The sequence below is a fragment of the Bremia lactucae genome, linkage group LG16 (genome assembly GCF_004359215.1).
Source record: "Bremia lactucae strain SF5 linkage group LG16, whole genome shotgun sequence".
NCBI lineage: Eukaryota > Oomycota > Peronosporomycetes > Peronosporales > Peronosporaceae > Bremia > Bremia lactucae.
The window spans coordinates 750,225-760,094 of record NC_090625.1 but is presented as its reverse complement, the minus strand read 5'-3'; positions in this window follow the sequence as shown (position 1 = coordinate 760,094).

Here is a 9,870-nt window from a genome sequence, read left to right as displayed (position 1 = left end):
TCGACCACTGAGGGGTCGGGAAATGCAGGAGCGCAGTAGGGGCGGGATGCCCTACTGACGCGGACTCTGAAGCTACCCCTAAGTTCAGAGTTGTCGAATAAATGGGTAGCATAGTCCCTGAGGTCTCGAAATTTCGGACGTCAACCCTGCTGGTCTATAGCGCTCAAGTACGAGGCTATGACCAGGTGATGACTCTCCTAGTGGATTCGGGTGCATCACAAATTTTTGTAAGCTCGCGGCTCTAAGAGAGAGACCGGCGATGTTTAAGTCGCTTTGCCAGGATGCCAAGCGAGAAGAGGCGACCGTTCGTTTAGCGAACGGCGCGCTCGTAAAGTCCGAGGGAGTTCAGGTAGAACTCGCCTTCAGCTTTAGTGACTTCTCTTGTAAAGAGAAGTTCACAATGCTAGGTATGGAGAGTCCGTATAACCCCACCTTAGGCATGACATGGTTGACAAAACACCAACCATGGATAGACTGGCGTACACGCACATTTGCAACCCTACACAGGACACCGGAGAGGATGTGCTCCTTCGAGAGGCGTATGCGACTGATGTCAAGTCGAACACAGTTGAGGGTGCGTTGACGGAATGTCAAACACAACCAATTCCTACCCAGCTCGTGGACTCCGGTAGTGAAAAGGACGATGACAAGAAGTCATGCGTCCGAATGTCCTGCACAGAGCCAAAAGCTTGTGGCAGAAGACGGCGTGCTGATAGGAAGCCAAGTGTCGCATAAACCGGTACAGTGCCTAGAGCCTGGTGCGGTTGGAAGGGGTGCGTTAGCCAGGAGAGCAACGACACCCGCTTCCTAGTCAAAGTTCGTGGTGACCCGAAGAACGAGTAAACGACAGATTAGGACGATTAAAGGCACGTCTAAACGAGTGACCTTTGGATCAGTCTCTAATAAAGAGGCCGGGCCTTCGTACGAGGTGTTCGAGGTCGTCAAAGACGATATTGCGGAGGCATCCTCAGTTGAGGTGCTCCGGCAAGTCTTTAAATCTGCCGAGGAGATAGTAATCTCCCGGAGATATCGTGGGATCTGTCCTTGCCGAATTAAAGGAAGGAAAAATCCACGAAATAAATAGTCACACCAGTTTCGGAAGAGGACTTGGTGGACTGTTGCTCGTCGTCCACAATGGACGAGAGCGTCCTAGAAACGGACAAAAATTTCTGCTCGCTGCTCAAGGCTGGATGGGGCCTCGAGAGACAGTTCGTTCTTTGAGGTTCGTGGAAACATCGCAATGTGTTTTCAGATGAAGTGCCGAGCAGCCTACCAGCAGATAGGGGCATCGGGCACGAAATTGACCTCGAACCTGACACCAAGTATTGTGTTACCAGGCAGCGGCCGCTGCCGAAAGAACAAGTCGATTATATCGATGGGTTCTTCGACAAGCGTGCCAAGGCGGGACATATACGTCAGAGCAACTCGCCTCGCTGCAGCTCGACTTTTTGTGTGCGTAAAGCCACAGGTGGATGGAGCGTGGTTCATGCTTTCAATAAGCTGAACACGGCGACCATATCGGCGCAAACGTCAATCCCGCAAAAAGATGTTTTGTTGAGCTCCATGAGAAAGTCAACTATCTTTTCCGCGTTGAATTGAAAAGATGGCTATCATCAGGTACTCATGAGAGAGTCCGATGTAGCCAAAACAGCTGTAAGCACCCCAAGCGGTATGCTTTGAGAGTGGCTTGTGATGCCCCAAGGTTTAAATAAAACGCACCAGCGACATTCAACCGAGTGATGGCTCACGTGATGCGTCAGCACCGTGCCTACGCGCTCCAATACTTTGACGATGTATTCGTGCATAGTAGGGCCGAGGATGGGCTGAGCGCAATAGAGTTGCACAAGCATCATTGTGATGCTGTGTTGCAGACTTTAAAGGACGCCCAATTGTACGTCAACTTGCAAAAGTGCGTCATCATAGGGGTCCGTGAGACACCTGTGCTAGGTCGCATCGTAGGTACGCAACTCTTAAGTACTGCTACCTACCGAAAAATGCAATTTCTGTACTAATTGGAGGTACTACGAAGTTGTTGCTGCGTTTCATAGGGCCTTTACGGTGGTAGAAGCGGTTGGAGACCTAAATTATAGGCTCATCCTTCCCCCGTATTTGAAGACGTACTTCGTGTTTTACGGGGTCGTCTGAAAGGTATGTAGACCCAAATGAAGTCACATATCCCCATCCGTCTAAGGAAACAGATGGTGACGCCGACGATGAGTCGAGCGTCGTTTTGGTGAGGGGGGCGGTGATGATGAATAACTTTCAACCGATCGACTCCTCCCACCACGAACAGGACTGGGAGAGCGAGGGACATCACGCGAGTAACGCGAATCCCTCAGCATTATTTTCTCCAGAAGGTCCAAGCGAGTCTTTACGCGTTCATAACGCTGCCGATCCTTCGCTCGGACATCATAAAGATCCATGGTCAGTCGCGAGACTTGACCCTTGAGATCCGCAATATGTCGTTCAGCAACGCTTAACGCCTGCGACTGAACGGACGAAGGTAAGGCAGCCGCAAGTAGGTGGGCGACATCGGCACTCCTATCGGGCGCCACCTGCACTGATGGATGCGGGTGGGAATCAACGCTTCCTTGTTGGAAGGTTGCTTGCCGACCGCTCCAAGAGCAAAGGTCTCAGATCCTTGTCCAATAAAAAGTATATATTTGAAGAGTTCCGACTCTTGGGAACCTATCGGTAACCTACGAATTGATGTGTCCGGCTTGGCGACTGCCTATGAAAAGGAGCACCAGCTGAGGTCTCTTCGCTAGTCTCAAATGGACAGCAAAAGAAGCGTTGTGAGAAGAGACAGGGAGTACAGTACCACCCATGATCTCTTTCACACGCAAGGGAAGGAAATTTATTCGCTTCGACCGCTGTTTCATCGCATTGGAATGCGGATGAATGCGGCGCATGAATTCCGCCTGGTATTGGTCGGGCGTTTCGTTTGAACGCAAGACGACCGGGATCGGATAAATACGCCGAAGCGACTTTCCCTGAGTCTTCCATTATTATAATAACGCCATAATAAATATGTGCATTTAGAAGAGCGCGCTTTAGGGGGCGACGCTCTTGGCCCGTTTAAACGAGACCATTTAGATGGAGGGGGCATCGTTGATATGCCACCCATCGCATAGCCACGTTCAAAACGACTGGCTTGTGACACCGACTGAGCACGTTCACGTGTCGTCGGCGGAGCTTTAGGCTCAGAATCCTCTAGGTCAAAATCATTATGGATAATTGTCAGATCAGAAGGCGTTGTGGTTTTACCCAGCCGAGAAGCGACTGCACCTTTATGGGCAGCGCTCTCATTAGTGGTCGCTGCGCTAGCCAGCGCAGACGGCGAGACAGCACTGGAAAACTTTGTTGTCCCGATATTATGAGCAATGAGTGAAGTTTGGATGAGCAGTAAAGCGCCATCATCCTTTCTCATTAGCTAGTTGTCCGCATCACTAAAATAAGGGGGCGTCAACGGTGTCGACTCATTGTAGTCGATAATGAGCGACAGATCAACATTCTCACTGTTGAAGTGGGATGGATCCTTAAGCCACGTTAACGCGACAGCAGCAGTAGCTGTCGGTGTTTCGATTAAGGCATTAAATACTGCCGGCGTGTTAACGCGGCACGTGCGCTTAGCGATTGGTTGAGTGGGTAACTTCGCAAACGACCCACGACATTGCCCCTTTAAGGTGGCATCTTTTGCGCTGTGTATGTAAAACACAGGTCGCTAGAGTGACTAAGAGAACTAGCGGCGCGTAAAGCTGCTCGCAGTTCCTCGTTCCGCTTTGACGAATTATAATGTAAATTCGTTCTTAAAGGGGGGGGGGGTGGTGTAACGTGCTATAGTTGCCCTAATATTATTCATCCCCCGTTAGGTACACTTGGTTTGCTTAAGGGGATGGTCAATTATTTAACTAAAGTAATCAGACCCAGCACTCGGGTGTGGTTCACATTGTGACCAACCCTTGTGTATGTGATGCACGTAGGTGCATTCACATTAGGAAGGATAACACCCAGCGTCATCCGTGATGACGGCTAGCGTCATCCGTTTCGCGCGATATCTAGAAAGATACGCTCTCAATTCATATAAGTGTTATCTACAGAGATGACATTTTTGATAGGTAAAAATAGGTATATATATTCAATGCGGTTGAATATAAATCAGTCTGAAAACTATTTCCTACTTAATAAGTGCGCACGAGGAGACGGATGACCGGTCCCGTGACGACACTCTACTTCGTCTGCCGTACTATTATCTTCTCCCGCAACCATAAATATTGCGGGTGCACGTGGTGAGTCACCACGTGAGTGCGATTCATCTTTGGCGGTCGACTGTGAATGCGAGTCAGCCGAGATGGCTGACTCTGGGAGAGCGGAACAGTCGCCTAACGTCGTCAGGCGGCTGATATGAGCCTTATAATGAGAGGACTCAATCGGGTAGCCGTGCTTATAGCGTTCGCTATAGCATGTTTGGTTCCGACGAAGAGGATGATTCCCCATCGCCAGCACCGTCTCCCGCCGTCACCCGCACCTATCCCTGTGTGTGGTAATGACGATGGAGTAAGCCATCGTAATAAAGTTTATGTGGCTCCTGCTTCAGTGAATACCATTCAGGGGAGTGCAGACAATACGATCTCTCGTCTTGCTCCTGAGAAGAAGCTGTGGCTGTTGCTTGAACGGCTAGTCAATAGCTTCTCTGGAGAGACTACTCCTCACAATAAATATCCCACATTTATTGCAAAAAAGCTACTTTACGTTGATCTTAGCGCGAAGAATTTTCGCGCTGAAGAAGATTTTTTTCTCGATGCTTTCCTTAAGCATCGATGGTATAGTGACAACAAAAAGCGAGATAAAAGCTTGTTGAAGCAAGCCTGGAACGTGTTTATTTGCAATTGCGAAGACATTGGACGCGAAGCCTGGCTTTAAAGGCTTTACGAGTTTCGCGTTAAGTTTAAGAAACGAACTTTAACCGGTGCAAGGTATCAATTGCATCGGTTGTCTCGAGGCAGGACTTCCATGCCTCACGCGGGGTGATCCCTGTCCGTGTTGTGTTGCCAACACGAAACGAGTGAAAGGGGATGTTTAATCCCTTTCTTCGCCCTGTGAAAGGGCTCCCATCTCGATAGAGATGAGCGATGTGATTGACGTTTTGCAATCGATATGCAAGCGCCAGTGGCGCGTGTTTTCTGATGGACCTTCTGATCCATCGGATCTTCCAGCTGTCATACGAAGGTGGACAACCGCGCCAGCGAGCACGATAACTCGCTCGCTCTTTAAAAAAAAATCACGGTGGTTTAGAATACATTTCACAAGAAAAGGTTTACCACCGTGGGAATATAATCATGGTTGTGGTGGAGGAGGAAATATAAGATCCGACATGTGTGTCGGATCTAGAGTCGAAGGTCGACAAACTCGACCACTTCCTTCATGCATTGGAGGAGGATCTTGATCACGAGCGCGGTAAGCATCTCTCGTTGGAGCAGACGGCGCAGACTCACTATATCGAAGGGTTGGAAGACCGTTTGAAGGGTGCGTACTCTTTGCTGGAGTAGGAACGGAAGTATCACGATCTTCGTGATGGACTGTCGTCACTCATCGCGGTTTTGAGGATCTTCGGACCCGACATGAGAATCTCCAGATTCAGCATGAGAATCTGGCTCGTGTCTACAAGAATCTCTTAGGGATTCTTAAAAAGAGTGGTCAGATTGAAAGAAACCGTGGAATGATGGTACGGGTGTAGCCGACAAATGTAAAATGTAGGATGTGTTCGCATATAACGTGGCAAGTCTATTATGTACGCATTGCCTCTGCGATGCAGTACACAAAAAGGCTAAATGATCATGGGTAGTAGTTTACTACTACCCATATTAGTGACTACATGCTTAGGTAAGTTTACGTACAGTAGCACTAGGTCGATAATTTTAAATGAAAGAACGTTTGCTCTTCCATTTTTTCGCGTTTCGTTTCGGACGATCCACTGCGTTAGCAACGGAATCCAGTACGAAACGGACTACTGATTCGCGAGCCAGCAGAAATTACTTTGCTGACTTATTTGATTTGTCTTTTCCAGTGCGCTTGTGCGTACTACCATAAAATCTTTCTCATCTTCGATGTCAATTGCTTCGACACCCCGACATCATTTGCGTCGTTGATAACTTCGACCCGTGATGAGCATGAGCCAAAAATGGCTTTGCTCTTGCGAGCTTCCCACCTGAAACTAGAAGATCCCAATAATTGGGTGTGTATGCGTGGATGTCGTCGGCCATTCACGAAGAACGGTGTATGCGTTGTAGACGCATGCACCGAATTATTGATGGCGAATACGACCATCGGTAAAAACTCGATTCGATTCGGGCACGATTGGACGCGAAAAAATGGAAGAGCAAACGTTCTTTCATTTAAAATTAATGACCTAGTGCTACTGTCTACGTAAACTTACCTAAGCATGTAGTCACTAATATGGGTAGTAGTAAACTACTACTAATTATCTCTTCGAGGACGCGTTTTACGCGTTCCGTCTGACCATCTGTCTTAGGATGATCAGAAGTTGACATAGTGAGCCGTATTCCGGGATATCGGAACACGGATTGCTAAAACTCTGCCGTTAACCATGGATCTCTATCGGACACCAGTTCGCGGGGTAAGCCGTGGAGTCTGAATACCGTGTCGATAAAGACCCAAGCACAGCCGGTACTACATCAAGATGTACCATCGTGGTGAATCTGTCTACAAAAAACATAGTTTACATTGTTTTTGTGATCGTCTTCGGGAGACGAAGTCCATACATACGGACTGCCAACATTCTGCCGGAAGGGGTAGAGCTTGGAGAGGTGCACGGATGAAGGGCTAGGCTTTACCCGCTCACATCCCTCGCAATCACGAATGTACTTGCGCACGAACTGATGCTGCCGGGGCCAGTAAAAATTGCGATTTACTGTGAGATAAATTTTCCCACGTCCACGATGCCCACTTGTTGGTGCATCGTGGCACACTCATATATGATGCGCAAGCGCAAATCAATGTGAGTTGGGACGACGACAGGTGGAGTGTCGCCGGCAACGGCAATACAATAAGCCGTTGCGTGTTGTGTATCGATCGGATGACGATCGATATAAAGCCGGTAAGTCTTTAAAGGATTTATCGGATGAATTCATCAGATGATCCATTAAACGCAGAAGGTCCTTATCTTCTGCGTAGGTTCTCTTTATGTCATCAAATAATTGATGACGGAACACTTGAAATGATTTTTGCAACAGTGGGATTAATTTCACTGTTATAATGCGCAGCCGGCTCGAAATCGGGTCGGCATGATAACGCATCAGCGACGACATTAAGTCGTCGTGTTTGTATTTGACGGAGAACTTATGCTCCGCGAAGAAGGATAGCCACCTCGCCATTCTTTGTGTAAAGCGTGGGCTGTTTACGGCCGTGCGTAATGAGGCATGGTCCGTATATACGATGAACGGTCTATCTCCGAGGAGACAGACCCTAAACTTAGCCAGTGCATATTTCATGGCAAGGAGTTCCTTGTCATGCACTGGGTAATTGCGTTCAGCTGGTTGCAGCTCACGCGATTGATAACAGACGACGCGCTTCGCGCCGTCTGTATCGTATTGCATTACCGCACAGCCGATTGCGAAATCGCTGACGTCGCAGACCACATGGAATGGTCTGTGTTGATCTGCAATCGCCAAAGTAATATTTAATTTTATTCTATGGACAATTGCATCAAGCTTTGCTTGATTTCTTCAAAGGAACGCTGACAATCAGCGTTCCATAACCACTTCTCATCTTTTCAAGAGACGAGAGAGATGATTGTCATCTCTGCATAATTGCGAGAGTACTTGTGCAAGTACGCCGCTAAACCAAGGAACTTTCTAAGTCCCTTGACATCGACTGGAAATGGCCAGTCGGTAATTGCCTTGGTCTTTTCGGGATCAGGGCGCACGCCGTGTTTACCGACGATGCACCCAAGAAGTATTATTTCGCTTGCAGCGAATATACACTTCTTGAGATTTGCGTACAACTTATCCTGTCGCATAAATGTAAGAACCTGACAAACGTGATTTTTATGAACTTCCACGTCCGCCTTTCCGTCCATGGCCCGGCTATGGACAAATACATCGTCAAAATAACTCGGTGCGAATTCTCGCACCGGTCTCAACAGATTTGTTACACATTTGTTGAATGTTGCAGGGGCACCTGTGGCATTACTAGCCATTCCCAGAGCATCCCACTGGGAGTGCTCACTGCTGTGTACGGGATGTTCCGTTCACGCATAAGGATTTGATAAAATCCATCCATCCGATCCATAGACAAAAATATGTTACTCTTAGACAAACCATCTATGGTTATTATTTTTCTAGGTATCGGCGTTTGAGCCGGTACCGTTGCAGCATTCAGTTTATTGAATGCGTGCACTAACCGCCACCCTCCTGTGGCCTTTCGCACATAAAAAGTCGGGGAGCTATGTAGGGAGGATGACTCCCTTACATGGCCCGCTTTTGATCGATCGATAAAAAAATTATCGATCGCAAGTACTTGTTCACGAGACAGTGGCCACTGCTTCATGACACAGTACTTCGAGCCCGGTTTGAGCTCGATCTCATGTCGAGTGCCTTTATCCTCAGGCAACTCGCATGGAACTTATTAAAGGAATATATACCTGAATTCAATCAAATCCTTGAATAAAGGTTTTTATCTTAAAAGACTCCCAGGATTGAGTTTTATATCTTTCAATCCGACTCTGCGTGGGGTACTACATTCATGAGCGTAGTGACCTAACTTTTGACAGCGATTGCATTTCTGCAACCTATTGTTCGAAAAGCGAGGTTTCTCGCTTTTGACATAAGAGAAGTCCATTGCTTCTCGACCTCCCAGTTCGTGTCGTCTCGAAGGACGAAACGATGACGACCTAGCTTGAGCCTGTCTCAAGCTAAAGTCCTCCTGTTCCGCAACGGATATTGCTTCTTCAAGCGTATCCAGTTCCAAGCGGAACAAGTGGGTCTTCACGGGACCCTCCGTGAGACCTTGCATGGACACCGTAATCAACGTGTGTTCATGAACTGGGTTCTTTGTGATACAACTCGCTAAGAGTCGTTTTTGCTCGGCATAAGCGTGCACATCACGCTTGCCTGTTTGAGTTTTAGAAGCTCTGATCGAGCTCTGAACTCAGCCCTACGCGATTAAACGTCTGTTGAGCCAGACTTTAAAAACCTCTAGCAACCCATAGACATATGGGTCAACCAAAGGGTTCGTGACCAAGTTTTGGCACGACCTGCCAAATCTGACTGAGCAAATGCGACTCGCATTTGCTCGTCGAGGATGTGACGAGCCCTTATGGCATCGTCCAACTCGACGAACCATCTAAAGAGGAAGTCTTCTGCGACTTTCTGTAATTTGAGATGTTTATCTTTAAGGTTTCGAGACGACGCAGGTGCGTTATCCCAGGTACAGGGGTCTTTTCCTGTTGTAACCTCAACAGTTCTGCCTGATGAGAGCCTTGCTGATTAAGCAAGGCTACCTTCTCCTTCGCCTCGTCAAGTTGGTGTTGTATGAACTTGGCGTTGGCTGAATGGAGAGCATTTTTGTCCAAATCGATCAGCATGGCCAAGATGGCATCGTTCCCTACGGTCCAACTCATTCGTTCAACCGCACTCCTTCCTATGTCACCAAAAAAAGGAGCAGCTATCACGCGAAACGTGATGCGTATTTCCATTTTCATCTAATATGTCCATGTTAGATGATGGAACTGTGGTCCTTGGACGGACTACAAAGTGCTACAAAGTGCAACGGGGCACTGCCGACTTGTACTGCTTCAATACAAGTCCACTTCGCACTGCCTCAGTGCGAGTGGTGTCTCACATCACTTCA